We start from the raw sequence: 21,770 nt of genomic DNA on the forward strand, positions 1-21,770 counted from the left end.
CACAGGTTCGGAGCCCCGGGACCTTTGTCACCCTCCACAAACGCCAAACCCGTGCCGTGGGGCTTGTGTTCCCAGCGGCCTATGCAGGGCAGGCTGAGCAGGGCCCCCCGGCAGCACAGGTACAGCTCGGCTCCCCTGCCGGGAGGGGGCGCCCCTGGGGACTGGTGGAGGCCTGTGCCACTGTCTCCTCACGGGCACTGTGTCCACCCTGGTTTACAGAAGGAGAGGTGAGCCCAGGGGATGGCTGGGCCTGGGTGCTGGACCGGACCCTTCAGGGAGCAAACCGGGGCTTCCCGGAGCAGTGCCTGGGCCGGGATCCCCAGCTGACCATGCGGCCCACCCTGCGCGCGGGAGATCAGCCTGGGGGAGGATTTAATCTCAGCTCAGAGGCAGCAGCGCCGACCTACAGTGAGCCCCGGGGACAGGGCTGGCCAAGGCGGCCGTGGTACTGCCTCCGCCCTCCCCTCCTGCCCCCGCCCCCCCTCGCTGCCCAGGAGAGCAGCGGGTGGGCCTGGGCAGGTGCCTAGATAATTCCCAGTGGGGAGGCTTGGCCAGGCCTCCCCACGCAGAAGCAGGAACAGGCCTCCCTTCCTGGGGGCCTCGCCCATCGGTCTGGGTCTTGGGAGACCCCCTTGTGCGTGTTATTCCCAGGCCTAGAAGCCTTGGTCCTGCTGTCGCCCCAGTTACATGGAGGCTGGGTGGGATGACCTGCCGTGGTCCTGGGGCGGCAGGCGAGGAGCGGGCGAGACCCTCGGCGTCCGGTTCGCTGGGGCTGTCTGTGCACACAGCAGGCGCTCACTGGGTGCTGGTTCCGCTTCCCTTCATGGAAGGGGTCGTGGGCCCCAGGCGTGCTGGCTGCGGTGCGGGGGTCAGGGCCGCTCCTCCTGGCACGGACAGGACCCTCCACCCTCTGCACCGCCCGTCCGTCCACTCCCCAAGCTCCATCTTCCCCTCTGAGGAAAGCCGTGCCTGAGGGTCCAGGTCCTGCTGCCCGCCCGGGGTCCTCGTGCCTGTGCACACTGCCCCCGGGATGCTATCGCCCCGCTCTCGCCAACCCCAGCAGTGGGCACCCCCCGGGTGTGGCCCCCCCGAGCTGGCGTGGGCTGCTGCAGCTCCCAGTGTCCCCAGGACTGTGGCCCACAGTGGGGCAGGGGTTGCTGGGAAAGCCCTTCCTGCATTTCTCAAGTGGGGAGGAGTAGCAAGGGGACCCCCATCCCTGGATGGGCAGGAGTCCTGGGGCGGCCTGGGCCTGCTCCCCCAGGTTGCGGGGAGGGGACCGTTGGGGAGCCCTCCCCAGGTCCAGGCTGGTGAGCGCACCCCGGGGAAGGGGCTCCGGGCCAGGGCACCTCTGCTGCCTGCAGCTCCCTGCAGGCCACCTGCCGCAGAGGCAGATCCCGTGACCATGGAGCGTTTCCGAGCAACCGCTTTCCAGGCCAGGCCGTGGCCCACTTCTCAGGCTGCAGCGGGATTGGCAAAGCTGAATTCCACAGCAGCAGGTGGCTGCCCGCTCCAGCCAGCGGGCAGCGAGGCCAGGGCTCCAGCAGAGCTCTGTTTGCCTTGGTGGCCTTGGGGATGGAGGGGTGGGGAGGGGGTCTGCTTCCCCAGAACAAAGCCAGCCTGTGCCCCTCTGGGTGGAGCTGCGTCCCGAGGGACTGAGCAAATGGATGTCACCGTGGCCTGTCCTCATTGCCCTCACCTGTCCAGCCTGGTGTGGCCTGCGTTGCTGTCCCCGGGGGTGGCTGCAATGAGGGGTTATTCTGTGCAGGCTCTGGGTGTCCAAGTCCTGGCCCTGTCATTCTGTAGGGCTGGACCAGCAGTGCCCTGTGTGGGCTGGACCCCTTTACCTGCAGGGGGTGGCCTGATGGCCGACCCCAGCCTTCCTGGGGATCCTGGGGTCGGGATCCTGGGGTGTGGGGCTCAGTAGGGCCCTTGGAGCTCCCCTCTCGGAAAAAGCCCCGAGTTTGGGGAGGGGAGGATTTGGGCGCCGGTGGGCTTCTGCAGCCATTCATGGAGTCCGACTGGCCTCTGCAGCGTTTGGGCCCTGCAGGATTCTCAGTGGCTGAAGAAGAGCCGCTGGACCTGATGTCTCAGGAACAGCCCCTGGTGCCGTGGGATGCAGGGAGCCGGCCCGTCCCAGGACCCTCTGGCGAGGGAGCCAAGGCACCAAGCCAGTGGGCACCTGGAACTGGGTGCCAGCCGCTCTGGGTCTGGAACTGCCAGAGACCCAATAGGCGCCTCCTGCACCTGCCCTGGACAGATGTGCACCTGGCCCGCAAGAGGCACCCCACCCCCTCAGCGGAGCCGGAGAACGGCCGCCCGACAGGCCCACCTATGCCTCCCTCGGGTGTGGGGGGCATTGGCTGCTCCTCGGGTTGGTGGGGGGAGCACAGGAGAGCAGAGAGGGGCGGAGGGCCCAAGAGGGGGCCGGGGCGGGTGGGGGTGGGTGGAGGCCTGGGTAGCCCCACCTTCTGGAAGAGGGGAGCTCATCCAGCACCGCCCCCCATGCCGGGGGAGCATGTCCCAGGAGGTCTCGTGGGCAGGGTTGGGGAGGGCCGGGGGTCAGAGCCCTTGGAGGACTTGGCCGTGGTCAGGGGCGGGAGAGCGCTTTCGGGGCGCCCCGTGTGCCCCTCCGCCTGCACCGCTGCCTGGGGCCTTCTGTCAGCCGCTGGGGTGGGGAGGACAGGGTCCCCCTCCCGCCTGTGCCCTCACCTTCACCACCTACCTGCCGGGGGCGGGGCAGGCATCCTCGAGGCGGGTCTGTGTGTGTGTTTGCGTGTGTGTGTGTGTGTGTGTGTGTGTGTGCATGTTTAGGGTATTTTTAAAGCAACTCTGCAGCTGTGCTCAGCTCAGCCGCATTCTCCGGTGAGAGCTTGGCACGTGGCTCATTGTGGGGTTATTTTGGGCTTGGCGTTATCGGGGGTTATATTCTGTGTCTGTAAGGAAACAGCATCATTGCAGGCTGAGTTGGGGGTACTTGATGCACCTTGGAAAGCGGGGCCCAGAGTGAGGTGGGGCCCTTGGGGGCTGTCAGAGTGGCAAGGTGGCCATCTCCTGGGGGCTGCCCCCCTCCGCCCGCCCATGGGTTCTGATGGCCTTGCCTGGGGAGTCCTGCCCTGGCTCCGCTTGCGGGGGCTGCTCCGCAGAGACCTGCCGGCTTGAGCTGGACGGCCGAGGGGCCGGGCAGGACAGGCTCTGGGCGGTGCCTGATCCTGGGGGGCTTTTCTCAGGACAGCAGACAGTCAGGCAGATGGACAGGGATAGATGAAGGCCCAGGGAGAGTCAGCGCGGCCGCGTGGGGACGTGGGGCACAGGGGGCCCACCAGCCCACACCCCTCGGGTCTGTAGCTGCAGTTGGGGCCACCAAGCTGCCAGGACCAGATGGCACATCAGACCACAGCTCCAGACCCCTACTGGCCTTTGATCTCCTCCGCCAGCTGCCCGGGACAGGAGGACAGGAGTGGGATGGGGACTGCCAGGCCATCCCTCCTAGGAAGACCCTCAAAGGGCCACAGCCCGTCTCTAGGACACGACACCCCCAGTCGTGCAGCAAGGCCCACCTGGCCCTGCCAGGCCAGCAAGCGCACCACGCACCCTGCCTCCGGGACGCCTGCTCCTGTTCCGCTGAGGCCCCAGCTGCAGCTGCGGCCCTCGTGCCTGCGGGATCTGGGGGGCATCCCGTGGGGGGCACGTGGCTGTGTGCTCAGCCCTGACCTCGTGTTCTCTGCCACATGCTCTCACGTCTCCTAAAAAAGACCTAAATTGCCCCCTGCACTCAGCTGTGCCTTAAAAAGCCCCGGCGGTGACTCAGCCATCGCCACTGGGCCTGGCTCCTGGAGGCACACAAGGTCACTGGAGCCACTCGGCCTCACTGAAACCCCCAGGCAGCTCCCCAGCAGCTGGTCTCCTGTGGAGCCCAGACTGTTCGTGACCGTCCCCTGGCCCCAGAGGGCGGGAGGGAAGATGGCAGGACAGGGCGCTGGCCTGCGTAGGGGACCCAGGCTGGACACTGCCACCACCTCAGGTGCCTCCCCTCCTGGGACTCGGGAGCTGGGCCTTCCTCTGACTTTGCCTTGTCCAGGGGTCTTGGTGGGAGGAGTGCCTCGGGCTTGTAGCCCACCCCGTCCTCAGAGGACCAGCCCTCAGCTGGGGTAGGACCCCTCCCACCCATTCCGGGGCCACGCAGGCTCCCAGAAGGGGAGGGACCTCGGGGTTTGCTCCCACTATTGGGACACCACGGGGGTGGTTCACACCTTCCCGGGGCCTCTGCTTTGGGTCCTCTGGCTAGCCTGGGTCCCGGGCCGCCGTCCTTTCCTAAGGAGTGGGGAGCCGTCCCCCAAACCCCCGGGCTGGCCTCCCCTGGCCTCAGGCACCCAAGTGTGGCTGCAGTGGCTTTCGGTCCTGCCCTGACGGTCATTACACTGGCGAGTCCTTACCCAGGGTGGTCTGGGGTTGGGGCACTCATGGCTCTCTCATGGTGGGCTGCATGGGGACGGCCACTCTTGGAAGAAAGCCTGGACTGACCGGCCGGTGGCTCCATCCATCAGGGACAGGAATGCGGTCTGGACCTGGGGACCTGTTCTGGGTCAGCCTGCCCCCGATTTGCTGGGACTCCTGCCTGCCTGCCCACTCCGGGGTTGAGGGCACGTCCGGTGGTGGGGTGGGGGCTGTGAGGGACCAAGGGTTTGGGAGGCCTGTGCACCTCCGCAGCCCCGTGGGCTGTGATACAGCGTCCCTGTCCCCTCTGCTTCCATTTCCAGCTGCCAACAGCTTCTCTCCAGGTCGCCCGAATGAATGAGGCTCCTGGGGGAACCGAGGTGTGCTGAGATGGGTGGGGGGTGAGCCTGCAGGACAGGCTTCCGCTCCTGAGGGGCACCGAGGAACTGCAGGTGGTCAGTGAGGACTCCCTGGAGGGGGCAGCTTTCCTCGAAGTGACTGCCCGGAGGCTGACCAGCGCTCACGCCATGTCAAGGTGGCACCGGCACCTGCAGGGGTGGGTGTGGCGGGGCAGTTTCCGTCCTGCCCACAGGGTGCTGGGCGCTGCTCCACGCCCTTTGCTGGACACCCCAGTGACTCACCTGCCCTATAGGCTGATCCTCTTGCTGCTTTTCTTTCCTTGCCCTGAAGAGAAAATAAACATTTGCATATGTAGCGCTTGATGGCTGCTGGGTCCACTCATCCGCGGGAGGAGCTGGGGGTACAGAGGGCACAGGGGAGGGCAGGTGGCCAAGGGCGTGGTGCCCAGGCTCCCAGTGCTGTCCTCCAGGGCTTGACTCCCCCCAGGCTGCCGGTGAAAGTGCGTGTCGAGGGGACCCGTGTGGCAGTCACCATGGGGCAGGGGATGTGACCGGTCACCACCCAAGGTCTGTCATCTTCGGGAGCCTGAGAGTGAAGGAAAGGTGACTGGCTGGGGTTGGGGCCTCGGGGAAGCTGCGCAGGAGGCTTATGGACACGGGTGCCCAGACCGACCGCTTGTGGCTGGAGCCTCTGCCTGGGGCTGCCGGAGGGACCCCTCCACATCCCACCAGGCACTGAACCCACGGCTGTCTGGTGGGTGGGTCCCCTGGTCGAGTAGGATCTTGGGGTCTCTGTCTTGTCTTGAGGGAAAATGTTTTCCGGGTGCCCTGGCCCCGCTCTGTATTCACCCCCCTACACCCTGAGTTGTGTATTCACACCCTCCCCTCCCCCAGCTGTGTGTTCACACACCCACCTCCCAGAGCTCTGTGTTCACACCCCCCACCTCCCTGAGCTCTGTGTTCACACCCCCCAGCTGAGTGTTCACACCCCCACCTCCCTGGGCTCTGTGTTCACACCACCCCAGCAGAGTGTTCACACCCCCCCACCTCCCCGAGCTCTGTGTTCACACGCCCCAGCTGTGCGTTCCCACCCCCCCACCTCCCCGAGCTCTGTGTTCATACACCCCCAGCTGTGCGTTCACACCCCACCCACCTCCCCAGGCTCTGTGTTCACACACCGCCCCCCACCGACACACTGCGTCCCTGTTGCTAAGTGCTCAGGGCACTGCCCGAGTCTCCAAAGGAGCGAGGTCAGGATTAGAGCCCCAGTGACTCCAGTGCAGGGGGAGGGGTGGAGGGATAGTGGCTCTGAACTGGGCGCTGGCGAGGCCTCCTGGCAGACCTGTGCTCTCAGAAGCTGGCACGGGGTTACCCCCCGACCCCCCATAGACCGTCTCCACAGGATGGTCTCGAGGCCGAGCTTCATTCCTCTCGTCCACCTCTTGTGTCCCCAGCCTCACTGGCTTTGAACATCTGTGGGGATGCAACCATCGTCCCTCTGGTGTAAAGAAGGTTAAAGCTGGGGTGTCATGGTGTGGGCGGCCGGCTCCTTGCACTGGGGCTCCCTCTCCCAGTGACCGGGGCAGCCCGTGGCCACTGGTCAGGATGACATGACCCTCCAGAGAGTTCTCGCCCCTGTGCTGACCATGGCCTTGTAGGGACCCGGCCCCTCTTTGTAAAGAGTCAGCCCTGAAGCCCCTCCCAGTCCACGTCTAGGGCTGGAGCTCAGGATGCGCTGAGGGACCGGTTGGGAATCTGGCAGGTGCCGAGTGTTGGCAAGGCTCTCTCCACGCGCCAGGAGCCCCCGGGGCTGAACCATGGGCCGTTCCCTCCGTGGCCTCGTCCCAGGCGGCCTCGCCTTCCCCGTGTAAGTCATCATGACAAATTCAGCCCTCACCGTGAGCCCTCTCTAACTTGTTTATTGGGTTTTGTGGTTGGAGACGCATGTGCAAGCACCCAGGATTTTTGAATGGTTTCCATTCTACCAGTGAACACCAAGTAAGCAGTTGTCTGGATGTAGTGATGCGGGAAAGTTGGAAATAATTTGTACGTAAAATTGCACTGCCGGGAGGACCCAGGACAGGCAGCCTTTGGAGGATGGTTTCAGGCGAGCGCCCTGTCACAGGGCTGTACATCCTCGGCACGGGGAGGGGGTGGGAGCTGATGGCCAAGGAGGGGTCTAGTATCCCACCCCCCCACCAACTCCCTCTCCTCGGCCCATTTGTGCCCTGAGCTGGGTCCTGGGCCGAGAGCTCTTCTCGCTGTGGTGAGCATGGCCCAGCCGACACCTCTGCCCCTGACCCGGCGCTCCCTGATGGTGGAGGCTGCTTCTGCTTTGCTCATTACTCCCCGGCCCCAAGCACAATGCCTGGCACACAGCAGGTGCTTAATGAACGTTGGCTGTCGGCTGGGGGTTGGGCAGTGGAATAGGTGGTAGGGGGAAGGGCAAGGGAAGATGGCCCAGGGGCACACAGGTGGCCGAATCTGGCCTGGGATGGTGGGAGCATGCCGCCTGCGCCCCCTCTGGCCCGGGAACACGTGCAGGGCCTGAGAGCCTGGTAGCCAAAAGCAGGGCTTTGCATGCACGTGCTTCTAATTTCAAGGATGTTTGTATTTTTAATCGAAGCAAGTTGCCAAGTGGCTTCCCGTCCCCATGCCTGGGTGGCACACGGGCGCCAAGACGGTGCAGCGCAGGCTGGCGAGGCTGAAGGGGACGCCCAGGTGCTGGGGGCCTGGCCTGGCCTGCCACGGGGCAAGTGGTGGGCAGCTCCGCACAGACCCTGCTGGGGGCGTTGGGGGTTGCCCTGGGTGGGCCGGGCCAGCGACTGTGTGGCCGCGTTTGGCCCGGCATCTGGCCCCTGTCTTGGTGCCAGGCTGGCCGTGGCTCTGCCCGGCACGCATGTGGGCGCGGAATCTAGGTCAGGCTGGTGCAGGGGGGCCAGGAGGTGGGGGCAGTGCCGGCTCCCACGGGCTCTGTCCAGTGACTGGGCTGCGGCAGCCTGGGGCTGGGTGCTGACCCAGTGACCCGGCCAGGCCCCTGGCTGATCAGGGCTTGAGGTTATCCTGAGGGGGCGTGGAGGGAGGCGCATGGATGTGCTGTGGCTGCAGGTACCACTGTCCAAGTGCAGACCGGGCCCCTGGGCAGCTGCGGGCCTGGGCACGAGGGTGTGGCCTCGGCCATTCAGGCAGAGCCTTCTGGAAGCTCTCCTCCCTCCCGCTGTCCGTGGCCTCCTCTCCCTGCCAGCCCATCGTCGCCCTGGATCGCCCCATTCTTCTTGCGTCCTCCCACGGGTTCGTCTGCTGCCCCAGGGCTCTGGCCAGATGAGGGCCTCAGCTCCCTCCTGCCCCAGCAGCCCTTGAGGAGGCTGTGGGGATGAGGACCTCCCCGGCCAGCGGGACTCCACCGCCCCGGGTGCATCCTGAATCCAACCATTCCGGGCTGTCGTTTCCACTTTGTTTCGTTCTTCTGCCTGGGAGTGTGGCGAAGACGGTCCTTTCGAAGTGTCTGCTGGCTCCACCAGGCTTGGGGGACCAGGAGACAGGTTCATGCCCGTGTTGGGGGCTGGCACGGGGGTGCTGGGGGCAGTGGGGGTGCCAGGCCCAGAGCAGCACCCTTCCCACCCGGTGCCTCTGCGTTGGGGGTCTCCTGGGCTGTTCACCCCATACCCCAAGTTTCTGGGTTCCTCGGGTCCCACTTTCTCGAGGCATCTTCTCAGATGCCGCTCCCTTGGTTTGCGCAGGCTGCACACCTCACTGCTACTTTATACTCCAGCCGGCCCCCTCCATCTCCCCCAACGGCCTGTGGTCACTCTGGGCAGCTGTGGTCGATCTGGGCGGCTGTGGGCAGGCTGGCTCCCCTGGGTCTGTGACCACAACCTCAGGCCCGAGCCCTGGACTCAGCTCATCACAGGGGTGACCCCATGGGCGTACCGTAACACTAACCCGTACCCTAACCTGTACCCTAACCGTAACCCGTCGCCATACCCTAACCGGTACCCTAAACTGTACCCGTACCCTAACCCTAACCCGTACCCTAACCGTAACCTGTTGCCATACCCTAACCTGTACCCTAAACTGTACCCATACCCTAACCCTAACCCGTACCCTAAACCGTACCCTAATCCTAACCCGTACCTTAATCCGGGCCTGGGGGAGCAGGGACTCTTCATATGGGGGACATCACGGGGCCCAGACAGAGGGGCTGTCCCCTGCCTGGTCCCCGTGTGCCACTTGCTTCTCCCTCCCCAGCTGCTTCCCAAAGCAGGATGTTGCTAAGCCCGTACTGGCGTGTTGAGTGTGTGTCTCAGGTGGTGGGGTGGGTCCGGCCACCCACGAGGGCCTCCCGAGCGGCTCAGTACCTTAACAGAAGCCTTACCATTTACAGAGCTCTTAAACCAACCAAGAAAGTGACACTAAATTGGCTTCAGTGTTGAATAATTAATAAAACTTCCCCCGTGTGGCTGCCGGGCCCTGTGTCTCTCCCAACAGCGGGGCTGTCAGTACTGTGTCGTCACCCAAGCGGCCGCCTTTCCATCTTTTTTTTTTTTTTTTTTTTTTGCGGTACGCGGGCCTCTCACTGCTGTGGCCTCTCCCGTTGCGGAGCACAGGCTCCGGACGCGCAGGCCCAGCGGCCATGGCTCACAGACCCAGCCGCTCCGCGGCATGTGGGATCTTCCCGGACCGGGGCACGAACCCGTGTCCCCTGCATCGGCAGGCGGACTCTCAACCACTGCGCCACCAGGGAAACCCCGCCTTTCCATCTCTAAACAAGCGCTCGACTCTTTGGAGAGGTGGCTAAGATGTGCCGCGTGCTGGCTGGGGTGGGCCGCGGTGCCCACACTTGAGGTGGCAGGAGGGGCCAGTGTGACCTTCGGGGTGACCCGACTGGAAGGGGAGCTGCCTGGGGTCAGGGCCTGGGTCCTGGTCTCGGCTCTGCCTGGCTGTGAACCCCGGGCAAGACCCCTCTGTTCGGTTTTCCTTTCGGAAAAGCAGAGAGGTTGGACCTGGTGGCCTCTGGGGCCCCTTCTAACTGGGACATTCTGAAGAAGCAGCCTAGGAGAAGCAGCATCAGGGACCCGCCGGGGCCCCTCTGCTGTGCATGGGTTCCCTGCTGCTGGTGGGCCCTCGGCAGAGCCCTGCCTGCAACTGGGCTGCTCAAATCAGTTTCTTGAGCGGGTCGTGGGGAAGTGTTTCCTTGGAGATTTATGTAGGACGGAAGTCGGAAGCCGAAATCGAGGTGCCCCGTGGAGGTTTCTGAGGGTGTACGTCTGCTTTTACTCCACTGGTGGGAAGGTGATCGCTCATGGCCTCTTGCTCCTGGGGTCTGTCAGGCTCAGTGGCTGCTGCTGCCCAGGCACGGGTCAGGGCCGTGCTCTTCGCACAGCGGCCCCCCTCAAAGTGGGCATTGCCCTTGGACCTTTGGCGCAAGATGGCCTGGCTCCGGCTGGTACCCCACCAGGTGCCCACTGCTCCGCACTGCCCTCCAGACCTTCTTCCGTGGCCTCAGGTGGGGCTCCAGGCTGGCCACCCCCTCAGACCTGCTGGACCTTCCTCGATTACAGACACGAACGCTGAGGGCAGAGGGCGGTGAATTCCACGTGTCACGTGGAGGCTGACCCAGGCTGTGCACGGAGGCGCCCCTACGAGCCTCTGGGCACACACACGTGCACACACACAGGCCCTTGCGACCCCCCCAAGACGGGAGAGGCCCTGGCCTGGTCATGGCCCACGTCTCCAGCCTCGCCCTGGGACAGGGGCTGCCTAATGGGTTTTTTGGGAGATCAGAGGTGTAGGAGTGTTTCCTGCAGGACCACAAGAGAGGGGCTGCATTATACCCTTCAAGTAAATCGTGAAGCTCTGAGTGGAAAGTGGGTTTCAGGCTGTGGCAGGGCACTGGCGGGCCATGGAAGTCGGGGACGCAGGTTCTGACCCCTGAGGCCCTGGGCTGCCCCTGCCCTTCTTGGGCTCGCGTGGGGAGCATCAGGGCCAGGTGTGGGTGGGGCAGCCCAGGGCTGGGAGGAGGGGAGGGCTCGGCAGGGTCCCCACGCGGCCCTGGTTGTTGGGCGCAGACAGTGAGGGGCTGCCCCCCTTTGCAGAGCCTGGCCCCGGGAGCACGTGTGCAGTGTTCCCATTGTTCAGGCAAGGAAACCGAGGTGACACATGAGGTTTGCCCACTTACAGGCCTGGCCGGGAACCCAGGGCTCTGGGTCCAAGGTCCAGGCTGGCCTCCACGTCTTAGGGCACAGTCTCCTCCTGGCAATGCTTGGGTGGACCCAGCTGGAGCTCATGGCCAGGTCCATCCTCAGACTGGCCCCTGTCCGGACACAGCGCTTTAGACCTGGAACGCAGGGACCCCATCCCAGAGGCAGGGTAGGGGGACGACTGCTCTAGGCTCAGTCCTCCGCTGTTTTGACCTGTGAGGCCACACCCACTGCCCCCGCCCTGGGTGTAACCCCAGGCCTGAGCAAGGCCGTCTGCCTCCCAGTCAGGCAGGTTTATGCAGCTGGGCCTGATCCCCAAGCCGGGGTGCTGCACACAGGAGCAGGGTGGTGGGAGGGAGGCAGCTCAGGCTGTAGGAGGGGCAGTGCACCCGGCCGGGGACAGAGGTGGGGCTCAAGGGCACAAGGTGCCCGCCCCAGCGACAGGGGCCCCGCGCCCACCCCCCATCACCTGACTGTGTATTCCAGTCCCCTTCCTCAAACAAGAAGGAAATTAAACCCCCGGGAGCCGGCAGGCCCTTCCTCCCACCCACTGCTAGCCAGGCCAAAGGCTCTCAAAGGCGGAATTTTGCTTAAATGCCCAGAAAGGAGATTTAGGAGATCAGAATCTTAAGCAAATTAACATGTGCCGTAGGCGGCTTTTAATCACCGCCTTGAATCGCAGGCCCAGGTAACGGAGCGGTGGGTGGGGCTAGCGACACCGATGGATTATTCATTAGAACCTGAACCTGAGTTTCATCCGACTTCTTCTTCGCACTCCAGGGAGACGAGGCGGGGCCAGCCAGGGCCCCCTCCCCCAGGGACCCTGTGGTCCGCACGCCCTCCCGCGCATTCTCACTCTCTCGGGTCTGGCTTTGGTTTTGCCTCTCATCTCCTCTCCCTTGGTCCCCTCTCTCCCTGCCTCGGTTTCTCCTCTTCTGAGAGTTTGGGGCTGCTGGGCCTTTCCCAGAGGTGACCGGACTTACCAAAGCCAGGTGTGGGCTGCTGGACCGCCCCTCCCCGCTTCGCTCGCCGGCCGCTGGTCGGCTCTTGCACATCTGCACTTGGTGCCGCTGCTTGGACTGACTGCACACCCGTCCTTGGCTTCAGCTGTAGGACCCCCTCCTGCTGCCACCAGCGGGAACTTCAGTCAGACTTGGTGCCGGAGGGAGGGTGCAGCCCCTCCCTTCCGTGGTCTCTGCCGGCCCTGCGGACCCTGGCTGTGCTGAGCAAACACACGACCAGTGTGGACACGGGAGGGTCACAGTGTCAGGTCATGAGGGCAGGTCCCCAGGGCCCAGGCGCTGGCCAATCTGGCCCAAGGGCCAGGTCTCCAGGAGGGCAGCCAAGGGGTGACGGCTGCCCCTCTAAGGGAGCTGGGCAGTGGGCCCTGGGTCTTCCCTGGGTGGGATCCAGGCGGTGGTGGTGACAGCTGACGTGCTCCCCTCCCGTCGGCACCTGGGTGCCTTGCCTGGCAGGGGGCAGTCACCCCTTGGAAGGCAGCAACTCAGAGAGCCCTGAGGAGCCCCAGGCCCTCCTGCTCAGGCCTGACGCCCGCCTGCCCGTCCCCAGACCAGGGTCCCCATTCCCGTAAACCTCCCCAGGCCACCCCCTGGGCTGTGGGTCAGCCCTGATGGACGGGGCTTCGGGCAGAAGCGGCAGCTTTCCCAACAGCCCCCCAGGGACGGAAATCTCTTTTGCTGATGTGGGAAATGTAATTTCCCTCAAATGCTGGATGCAGCAGGTCAAACCAGAGCACAGCGGGGGGACACGGGCTTTGCTGGGGATCGGGACCAGGTGGGGGCTGCTTGGCACTTGCCCTCCTGAGACTCTGCCCCCGGCTTCGCTCCCAGCAGGACCCCTCCAGGCGGCGTGCAGAGGCGGGCGTGGGAGGCTATTCTCCGGTACCCCCAGCAGCCCCCCCACCTCCCAGCCCCCACAGGCCTCTGCAGGGCCCTCCCTGGAGGATGCGTGGAAGGCGGGGGGGAGCACAGGAGGGATCTGGATGCCGAGGGGGCTGGGCTGTCGCCGAGGGGGCTGGGCTCTCACCAGGGGCCCTGGGACCCCCGCTGTTGTCATCCTGCACACTCCCCACCAGGACAGCCAGTGAAATGTCACCTTAGCCACCTCTGAAGCGCCGAGCCTTCGTGGGGGCCCCTTGTGGGGTGGGGTGACTTGTCCTGGATCCAGCCCATGGGCCTGGGAGGAGGCTCTGTGCAGTGAGGTGGGGGGATGCCAGCTGGGGGACATTTGGCTTCTGGGGGGATGCAAGCGTCTCCCGCTCTGGTAGGAGGGCCAACCTGGAGGATGGGAGGGAGGCCAGGAACAGCCAGGGTGGTGGGCAGAGCCCCTGCTGGAGGAGCGCACAGCACCACCCCCACCCCGTGCTCCTGCCTCCGCCCGCGCCCCCTGCCCCCCACTCCCACCCCTACACGTGCCCTGTGTGCACCATTCCACCCTCTGTGGTTCCCAGCCTGTCGGCGGCAGTGGCAGCGAAGGGTTAAGGCAGGCGGGGAACCCGCGGGCAGGGCGGTCCCGGCAGCAGCGGCAGCCAGCACGGGCAGCGTGTTGATCGGGCATAGGCACGCGAGGGCTGCCCAGCTTGGACACGGGGACACACGGGGCCAGCACGCTGCCTGGGGACCCCTCAGGCTGTGCCGGTGGCAGCCGGGGTGGAGCCTGTGGGCCATGGCAGTGCCCGGGGACCCTGGCGGGCTCAGCCGGGACCAAGGTAAGGGGGACAGGAGGGGCTCAAGGAAGAAGGCTGTGATGGGCCCCGTGGGGAGCCCAGGACCAGGTGCCGAGCTGCCCATCGGTGACCCGCCAATCCCACATGGGCGGTGCCTGACGCCCCCGACCAGGGACCTCGCCGACGACCCCATTCGCACCAACACCCGCACACTTCTCCCCACCTCTGGCCTCTGGCCCCCACGTCAGCCCTACCTGCGCTGGCATCCACTCTGAAGGGTGGTGACAATCCCGGTGGGCAGCAGGGGGCGGTGCCCTGTCAGAGCCGACACAGTCCCCTGACCGCCACCCTGCCCCCAACGGACTTCAGCCTTGTTGGGGGTCAGAGCTGGGTGTCCTGACCTGTGGGACCCAGGGGCCAAGCCTGTTCACGCTGTCCCCATCCAAGGCCGTGGAGGCAGCCCCGAGCCTCTGTCAGCACCATGGACAGGGCAGCGGCAGCCTCTACCTGAGGGACCTGCCCTTGTTTGCTGAACCCTGGCACCTGTGTGGGCAAGTTCTTGCTCAAATCTGTCATGCTGTCTTGATCTGGGTGCTGCTCTGGGCAGACAGCACAGATCATCAGGGCTGGCGGGAGCCCTCTGAGGCTGCCCGGAGCTGCCCGGCACCAAGGAGCTTAGATGTAGAGGGGCCGGGTGCTTGGTGTCGGGGCCTGTCCTGCAGGGACAGGATGGGGCCGAGCTTCTCCAAAGAGGGTCTCTGTCTGTCCCCAATGCAGCACTTGCTCCGGACCAGGAGTGGGAGTGGCAGGGAGGGAAGGGGGGCCGGCGCCACAGCTGCAGCAGGAGTGACTTGGGTCAGACAGCAGAAGAACTTCCTGACTGAGGGCTGGGATTCCAAGGGCAGTAGGAGCTGCCTTCTGGTGATTTGTCTGGATCCTGGTTGCTCTGGACCCGATTTGTTCTGCCCTCTGATTGGCATGGACGCGGGGGAGGGCCTGGGGAGCCTTGGAAAGCATGTGTAGCAGGCAGGGGCGTTACTACCAGGCGGACTGAGGATGGGTCCCTGCCGGTGCCTCTGATGAGCTGTGTGACCTCAAGCAAGGCACTGACCCTCTCTGAGCCTCTCATGGAGGAGAGGGGCAGCAGGGGGTTGCCTTCATAGGGTGGCCTTAAGGAGAGTGCGCCTGGCCCGCGTGGCTGCTCCGGGAACACCTGTCCCCTCCTGCATCCCGAGATGAGTTGCCCTTTATGAGCGGAGGACGGTGTGGCGTGTGCAGACGGGGCTGGTGGTGCAGGCGTTCCCAGCTCGGCCGGGTGCTCAGGCCACCCCCGGTACACCCACTCCCTGACCGCAGGCCCCAGCACAGGGCAGGGTTCCCATGGGTGGGTGGTCCCTGGGGAGGGCCTGGCCCAGCACATTCCTGCCAATCTGGCCTGCAGAGAACTCTGTGGAATCAACAGTCCTGGGCCGGCCCGGCCTCGTTCAGAACCGCTGGGTGCAGGATGCCCGCTTGAAGACGGTGCAGGAATGGCTGCTGCCATGTGGCCCCAGGGCCCCAAGGTCCAGGTAGCCCCGACATAGCCAGTGTCTTCAGCCAGCGAGGGAGCAGCCTGGGCTGGGGAGGGGGTTGGCAGCAGGAGCCTCCGTGAGCCCCCCTCCGTGCCCTGTCCTCTGGGCTGAGGGCTCGGCCAGCCTCGAGTGTGGGGATGAGCGGCGTGGCCGAGCGTGCTGGGCCCCCCTCCCAGGGAAGGAGCGGTCTCAAACGTGCAGCTGAGGATGGAGCAGCTGGCTGGAGTCTTGGGTCCGGCCTCCAGCTGCACAGCTGATGAGCCGACGGCCGAGGTTTCGGCTCTCCTGTCACCTGTCTACTGAACAGCCAGTGGTCCGGCCCCCACCGGGAAGCACCCCTCTCCAGGGGCAGGGTGCGGGTGAGGGGCATGCGGGGCCCCCTCCTGTGCCGTGCCCGGGCCGGCTCCACGTTCTCTGAGAGCTGTCGGTGGGAGGGGGCTTGAGGTGGGGCACGAGTAATCGGAAATGTCTGTTTCTTCCTGGGACTCTGCTTCCAGCTCGTGGGCTCCCGCGGGCTGGACGGACGTCCCGTGTGGGAAAGGCCAGTGGGCGTGGGCCTCCAGGTGGAGCAGTGGATGCCCGCCCCAGGACAGGATGTTTCTGTGGCTCCTGCGAACTGTGGGGAGAGGAGGTCACCCACCTGGGCAGCCCTCCACCAGGGTTTCCACCCGCCGGGGCAGCGTGTGCGGAGGGTCCCAGGGTGGGGCCTCGTGTGCCGGCCGGTCAGCTGAGGGGACTGAGCTGCTAGGAGTCTGCCTGCTCAAGTAGCGGCAGAGCCCGTGGAGCCTCAAGCTCAGTGTCCCAAGGATGGGAATGCAGTCATGTTGGCCCAGGAAGGCTCCGTCTGCAGGCGGGTCCTCGGGAGCCATGATGAAGCCACCACTCGGGGAAAGAGGGCCACCCTGTCCTGGGGGTCCCCTCAGCCTGCCCAGGTCTGGGGACCCACAGACAAGCCTCCAGGTGACTCAGGGCGGTCCCAATTTCACACTGAACGGGACCTGGCCTGGCCCATGCCCCGGGCCCTGCCTCAGCTGAGCTGCTGCTTCCTTTGGCGGTCAGGCCCCCGCGGTGGAGCTGACCGTGGGCCGGGTGCAGGCGGCTCTTCCTGGGCATCCTTCCCGGTCAGCAGTGTGCGTCTGGGGGCTTCATGGAGGGGAGTCAGGGTGAGGCCCAGGCAGGTCCACCGGGCCCCTCGGGGCAGGAGCAGGGGCAGGCAGCTGGCCCAGCCCCCAAGTGGGGTGGGAGGGGCGTCCTGCACGAGATGTGGGACACTAGTCAAACTTGGAGGACCTGCCTGGTTCTGGAACATCCCCTCTGTGCTGAGGCCCTTGGGCTCTCGCGGCAGCTGCTTTGGCGGTGGCTGGCCACCCTGGCTGGGAGGCGAGGCCGGGCTGGGGGAAGGGCTCAGCCTTCGTCTGTTTCTTGTCTCCCCCGTGGTTCTGCCTGGTGGCCGTCCAGCCCCATGGGCTGCTGCCCCCCGACTCCCCGCACGGGCCTGGGCGGGTGAGGGCTGGGGTGGGGCCGGCTGTCCAGTACCGTGAGGACCCCTCCCCTGGAGCTGCCCCCCAGCCCTGCAGGAGTTTCCTCTCCTCCCCACAGGTGGACCAGGTTCCATCTGGTGACTTTTCAGGGAAGTGCCCCCCGCCCCCGGTGCCGCTGTGAGCCTCTCTCTCCCTCTGCAGCCACTTGCTGGGGCTCCCTGGGCCCCTCCCGATGTGGGCCGGCACCAGCCTCGGCCCCCCACCGCCTGCCCGCCCTCGCAGCCTCACCCAAGTGATGCCAGGGCAGGAGCCCCCAGAACACAGGCACCAGGGCAGCTTTGAGGGCAGGAGGCCGTGGACGGCTGCTAGCGGAGTCCTCTCCTGAAGGTCTGTCGGATGTGATTAATGCCGCCGCTGTAGCTGAGTGGGGGACCGCCAGGGCTGGGCCTGTCCCTGCCAATGCGAGGAGGCCCTGGCTCTGCTGGGTGGGCAGAGGAAGACGAAACGTTGGGACCCCGCTGTGCTGCAGACCCCCCGGCCCCCCGTGGTGCTCAGACGGCTCCATGTCAGCGTGGGGGCCCACTGCGGGGGAAGGGGCTTGTCCAGGGGGCACGTGCGGGCACTGGACACCCTCTGCCTCAGAGAGTGTCCTGTCCACCAGTGCCCACTGCCACAGGAGGCTGGGACAGCTGTGGAACCCTTCTGCTCCATCACTCTCTGTTGGGTGGTGGACAGAAAGTTCCCGCTGGCCTTCCCAGGGCTGATCCTGGAAGGAGCTCAGGCCACCGGCTGGGGGGCCAGTGGAGCAGGCTGCTGCCGTCCCCACCCAGAGCAGGAGCACCAGAGGCCTCTGTGGGCAGGTGGAAGTGCAGGCCCAGCCCGGCTGGTCAGTCGGCCTGCTGGATGGAGCGTGGCTGGCCACCAGTCTGTCCCCACCCTCTAGGACACTCTCTGTCCCCGACTCCCTGAGGTCTAGCGCACAGGCCCAGAGAGGGCAGGTGGCCAGAAGCAGCCCAAGGCGGCAGAGCAGAGCCTGGCCCGCTCACGCCCCGTCCCCCTCTGGCCCTTCTCATGGCCCAGCTGGACGATACAGGGGGGCCAGGCCCCCATCCACCGCACGCTCATCTCTCCCGCTGCCTGCCCCGTGGGGGGTGGGCCCTGCAGGAGGAAAAGGGCACATCCTGGTGACAGGGCGTCTCCCTCCCCGGCTGCTGCCCTGCCCCCCGGGCCCTCAGCTCTCACCCAGGCTTGCCTGGGGCCAGGCCCAGGCCTTGCTGACCTGGCCAAAGGACCCTCCGGCCCCACTGCCGTGGTGCGGACCCCTCGGGCCAGCCAGGGCTCCTGTGTTCCCTGACCTGGAGCACAGCCACCTTGAGGTCTTGCCTGGGAGGGTGGGCTTGAAGGAGGCAGCTCACACTCCCTGATAAAATAAAAATAGTTGGGGAGGAGACACCCAGACGTGTGGGGGCGTGCCGCTTCTCAGACTAAACGTTTAAATAATCTCCACCACACGTGAGTGGGCCCGTCTCTCCCTCCTGGAGGCCCCAGCCTCCTTCCCCTTTTCCACCTGAGCACTGTCTGGGCGCCTACTGCACGCTGAGCAGGGCCCCCCGTGCAGTGCGGGGGGAGGCTGGTGGGGGGCTGAGGACCCTGTGTGTCCCGCTGTTACTGACCATTCTGAGTAAAGTGGACACGGGGAGGGTCCACTGGAAGGTCCTTCAAGAAGGCAAAGAAGCTTCGGAGGAGGAAAGGGCTGGAAGCAGACAAGCAGGGAGGGCAGATGCTGGTTTGCCCCACGAAGGGCAAGAGAACAGGGCGTGTCCCTGCTGGGGCGGGCCTGCGGCTCCGCAGGGGTCCATGCGTGCGCACGTGCGTGTGTGTGTGTGTGCGCGCGTGTGCGTGTGTGCGCTCGCGCTGGGAAGCCTGTGGGTGTAATTTGTGGGTGTTGTTGGAAGAGTAAATTGATTTCCCAGCCTTCCCTGGGGAGAGGCGGAGATGCTGCTGCCACTGCTCCCTCGTTGCTGCCGCGTTAGGACAAGATCAGTCTCGGCCATGAAAACAAAATGAAGCCAGAGCTACCCGGCTTCTGACCGCGAGGGCGCTCCTTCCTTGGAGCCATGGCCGCCCGTGTCCTGCGGCTGCCCGCCATCCTCCGTGGGGCTTGGGGCAGGAAGGAGCCGGGGGCTGGGGGCCGCCTTCTGACAGCTGGGGGACCTGAGGCAGGGGGCCGGGCGAGGGCCGTCTGAGGCCTCCGCTTCCTGGCGGCTGCTGGGCCAGGTGTCCTGGGCGGCGGTTCTGCCGCAGTGCAGCGGCCGAGGCGAGGAGGGCCCCAGGCGCCTCTCCCCTGGGGGTCGTGTGGGGTCGAGGGTGCTGTGCTCTCTCCCCGCCTCGGGAGATGGCCCTGCCCGTCCCGTGTGCTGGGCGCGTCTGCACGCCAGGCTCTGCGGCTGGAGGTGTCGGTGCTGCCTGGTGAGGCTGAGCCCTAGAAAGCTGGACGGCCAGGCCAGACGCCGGCTCCGTGTCACCTCCTGGAGCTGGCTTGGTGGCCTGGGCCCTGTGCCCACCCCCACTCGAGCGCCTGGTCCCAGCTGGTGCAGGGGCAGAGCCGGACAGGCCCGGGACGTCCCCTCCCTGGAGCACACAGCGTGCAGGCGAACGCACGTGGTCCTGTCAGCAGCCACAAGGCAGTGTGAGAAGCCTTGAAGGAATCACCGTGGTCACAGGGCAGGACCTGGAGAGGGGAGCCCAGGGGAGGGCCCGGCACGTGGTGCCCCTCTGGGTGCCGGTGGGCGTGAGGGTGGAGGGGCCTGGGGAACCCCCTCCCCGACAGAGCCCTCCTGCCCCTTCCTGACCTGGGTAGCTGGCCCCCAGCTGTCCTGGCCTGGGGGTGCAGGGGGTCCCAGTGCAGGGCAGGCCTCCCAGTGGGCCTGTCGTTCAGGGTGGGACAGGTAGGAGGGCCTGGAGGCCAGGTGTGCTGCTTCCTCCCACCTGAGCCCCACACGGCTGGGCCAGGGCGGCGGGCTGGGCACCTGCAGCAGGTGTCCGGGCTCGAGCAGGGAGGCCCCTGACCGAGGGCGTGGACCACAGTTGGGGTCTGGGGCCCTGTGAGGAATGGCAGCCCCCACCCCGGGGAAGGGTGCGTGGGTCCCAGGCAGTGGGGGGAGCACACCAGGTTGCGGTGGGCTCCCCTGCCTTTGTGGGGGTGGACCTGGCCCAGGTGTGAAGGGCGCCCCAGGGCCCCATCTGTGGCCCCCGTTATGGGGCCGAGGGGGCGCTGGGCCCTGCTCCCTCCAGGGGTCACCCAAGTCTGCTCTCAGGCAGCCCCCCGGGGGGCTGTTTCTCAGGCCTTGGGACCTGGGCCCCGAGTGGGACTCTGCGGGAGTGGGGGTCCCAGCTGGTGTTGCTGGCCTGGCACCTTTGGGGGGCTGCTGGGGGTGTGAGGCAGGGGTCCCACACCTCCTGGTTTGGGAGGCTGAGCCGTGTGGGCTTGGGGCCTGTAGGGGGTTCACCTCCGGCTTGGCAATTACCGGGGGCGTGGCCTTTGCACCCAGTGTGCTCCGCTGCACCATGCAGGTGACACAGCCACCCCCGGGAGGGGTGCTCCCCGCCAGCGTCCTGCAGCCCTGGGGCATCCCCGTCTTGCACAGCAGCTGTGGTTCTGCGCCCACCTGACTCCTGGAGCGTCAGAGGAGGAGCGGGGGTCCCCTGGGCAGCGGCCTCGCCAGCAGAGCCCTGCCTGAGGCAGATTAGCCGGACCTCATCTGCCTGGTCAGTGGAGGATTACGGCCTGGGGCAGCCGTGGAGACTCAGGGAGTCTGGGATGCAGGGGCCGGGCCCCCTCCCAGAACTCCTGCCCAGGAAGATGGGGGCACCCAAGCCCCCCGGGGTGGCGGCAGGAGACCCTTGATCAGCCAGTGGCTGAGAGCCCAAAGGCGTGGCCTGGGGGGACAGCTTAGTGTGGGGAGCTTTCGGGGGGAGGCGAGGGCACCTCCAGTCTACAGCCAGCTCTGGGGAGGGCAGAGCAGGAGGGACCAGGTGTGAGCTGGGCTCGAGGAGACGCAGGCTTTGGGGCGGGAGTGTGTGGTCCAGGGCCACGGACGGGATGAGGGCAGTGACCGCAGGAAGCGTCAGCAGGAAGGAGGGGTGGGTATCACACGGGGCCCAGGGCACCGAGAGTGTGGGCCAGTGGGCCTCGGCCGGGGCTATCCCTGGCCTTGCTCTGGTCCTGATGCTCCCGGGGCTTTCTGGTTCCCCTCCCCCCGCCGCCCATCACAGGGGCTCCGGCAGCCTGCGTCTTCCTGAGGACGCCCAGGACGGAGTCCCCTTTCCAGTTCCGTGCAGAGCCACCTCCTGCAGGGACGGAGCCAGTGCCTCCTGGGCAAAGCTCCTAACTGGGTTCGGGCACTTGACTCTGAGTCGATGACGGGACCCTGGTTCTTGTGGTCAGCCCAGGTGACCCGTTCTGACTCCTCAGAGCTTGCGCCACCTACCCTCCCTGACCCTGGACCCAAGGGAGTGTCCCAGGCTGCCCGGCCTCTGGTGCCCTCTGGCCCTGGCTCTGTGGCCTGGCCCGGGCTCCGCCCCTGTGGCTGGGGAGGGAAGGCTGATGGCCCCGGTACAGCCCAGGAGCAGTGAGGACTGGGGGGGTGCAGGCCCAGCATTGCCACAGGCGGCCTGGGACACGGATTCATGCTGTCCCTGCGGTGCCTGGGCAGGGGGCACAGGGTGGGCTGGGGTCTTGTGGGCCCAGCGGAGGAGGAACGTGAGGTCTTCGGGGCAAGACCCCAGTCCTCCCCGCTGCCGTGACTGGGGTGGGGTTCTGCCCCCCGGCCTGTGCCCCCTTGTCTGCCAGGCTGGCCTGCCCTGGGAGCCTCCGACGCCCGGCAGCCCCTGGCCCATAGGAGGAGGGGGTGCCGCCCGTTCTGCCTCTCCTGGTTGCCCCTCGTCTGGGCCTTAGCTGGGTGGCCTTGACTGGGCCTTGTGTCCGGTCAGCAGGCAGCAGGCGGGTCTCCCCTAGGCCCGGCCCTCCTCCCCCAGGA

The sequence above is a fragment of the Hyperoodon ampullatus genome (assembly GCF_949752795.1).
Source record: "Hyperoodon ampullatus genome assembly, chromosome: 2".
NCBI classification, from domain to species: Eukaryota; Metazoa; Chordata; class Mammalia; order Artiodactyla; family Ziphiidae; genus Hyperoodon; species Hyperoodon ampullatus.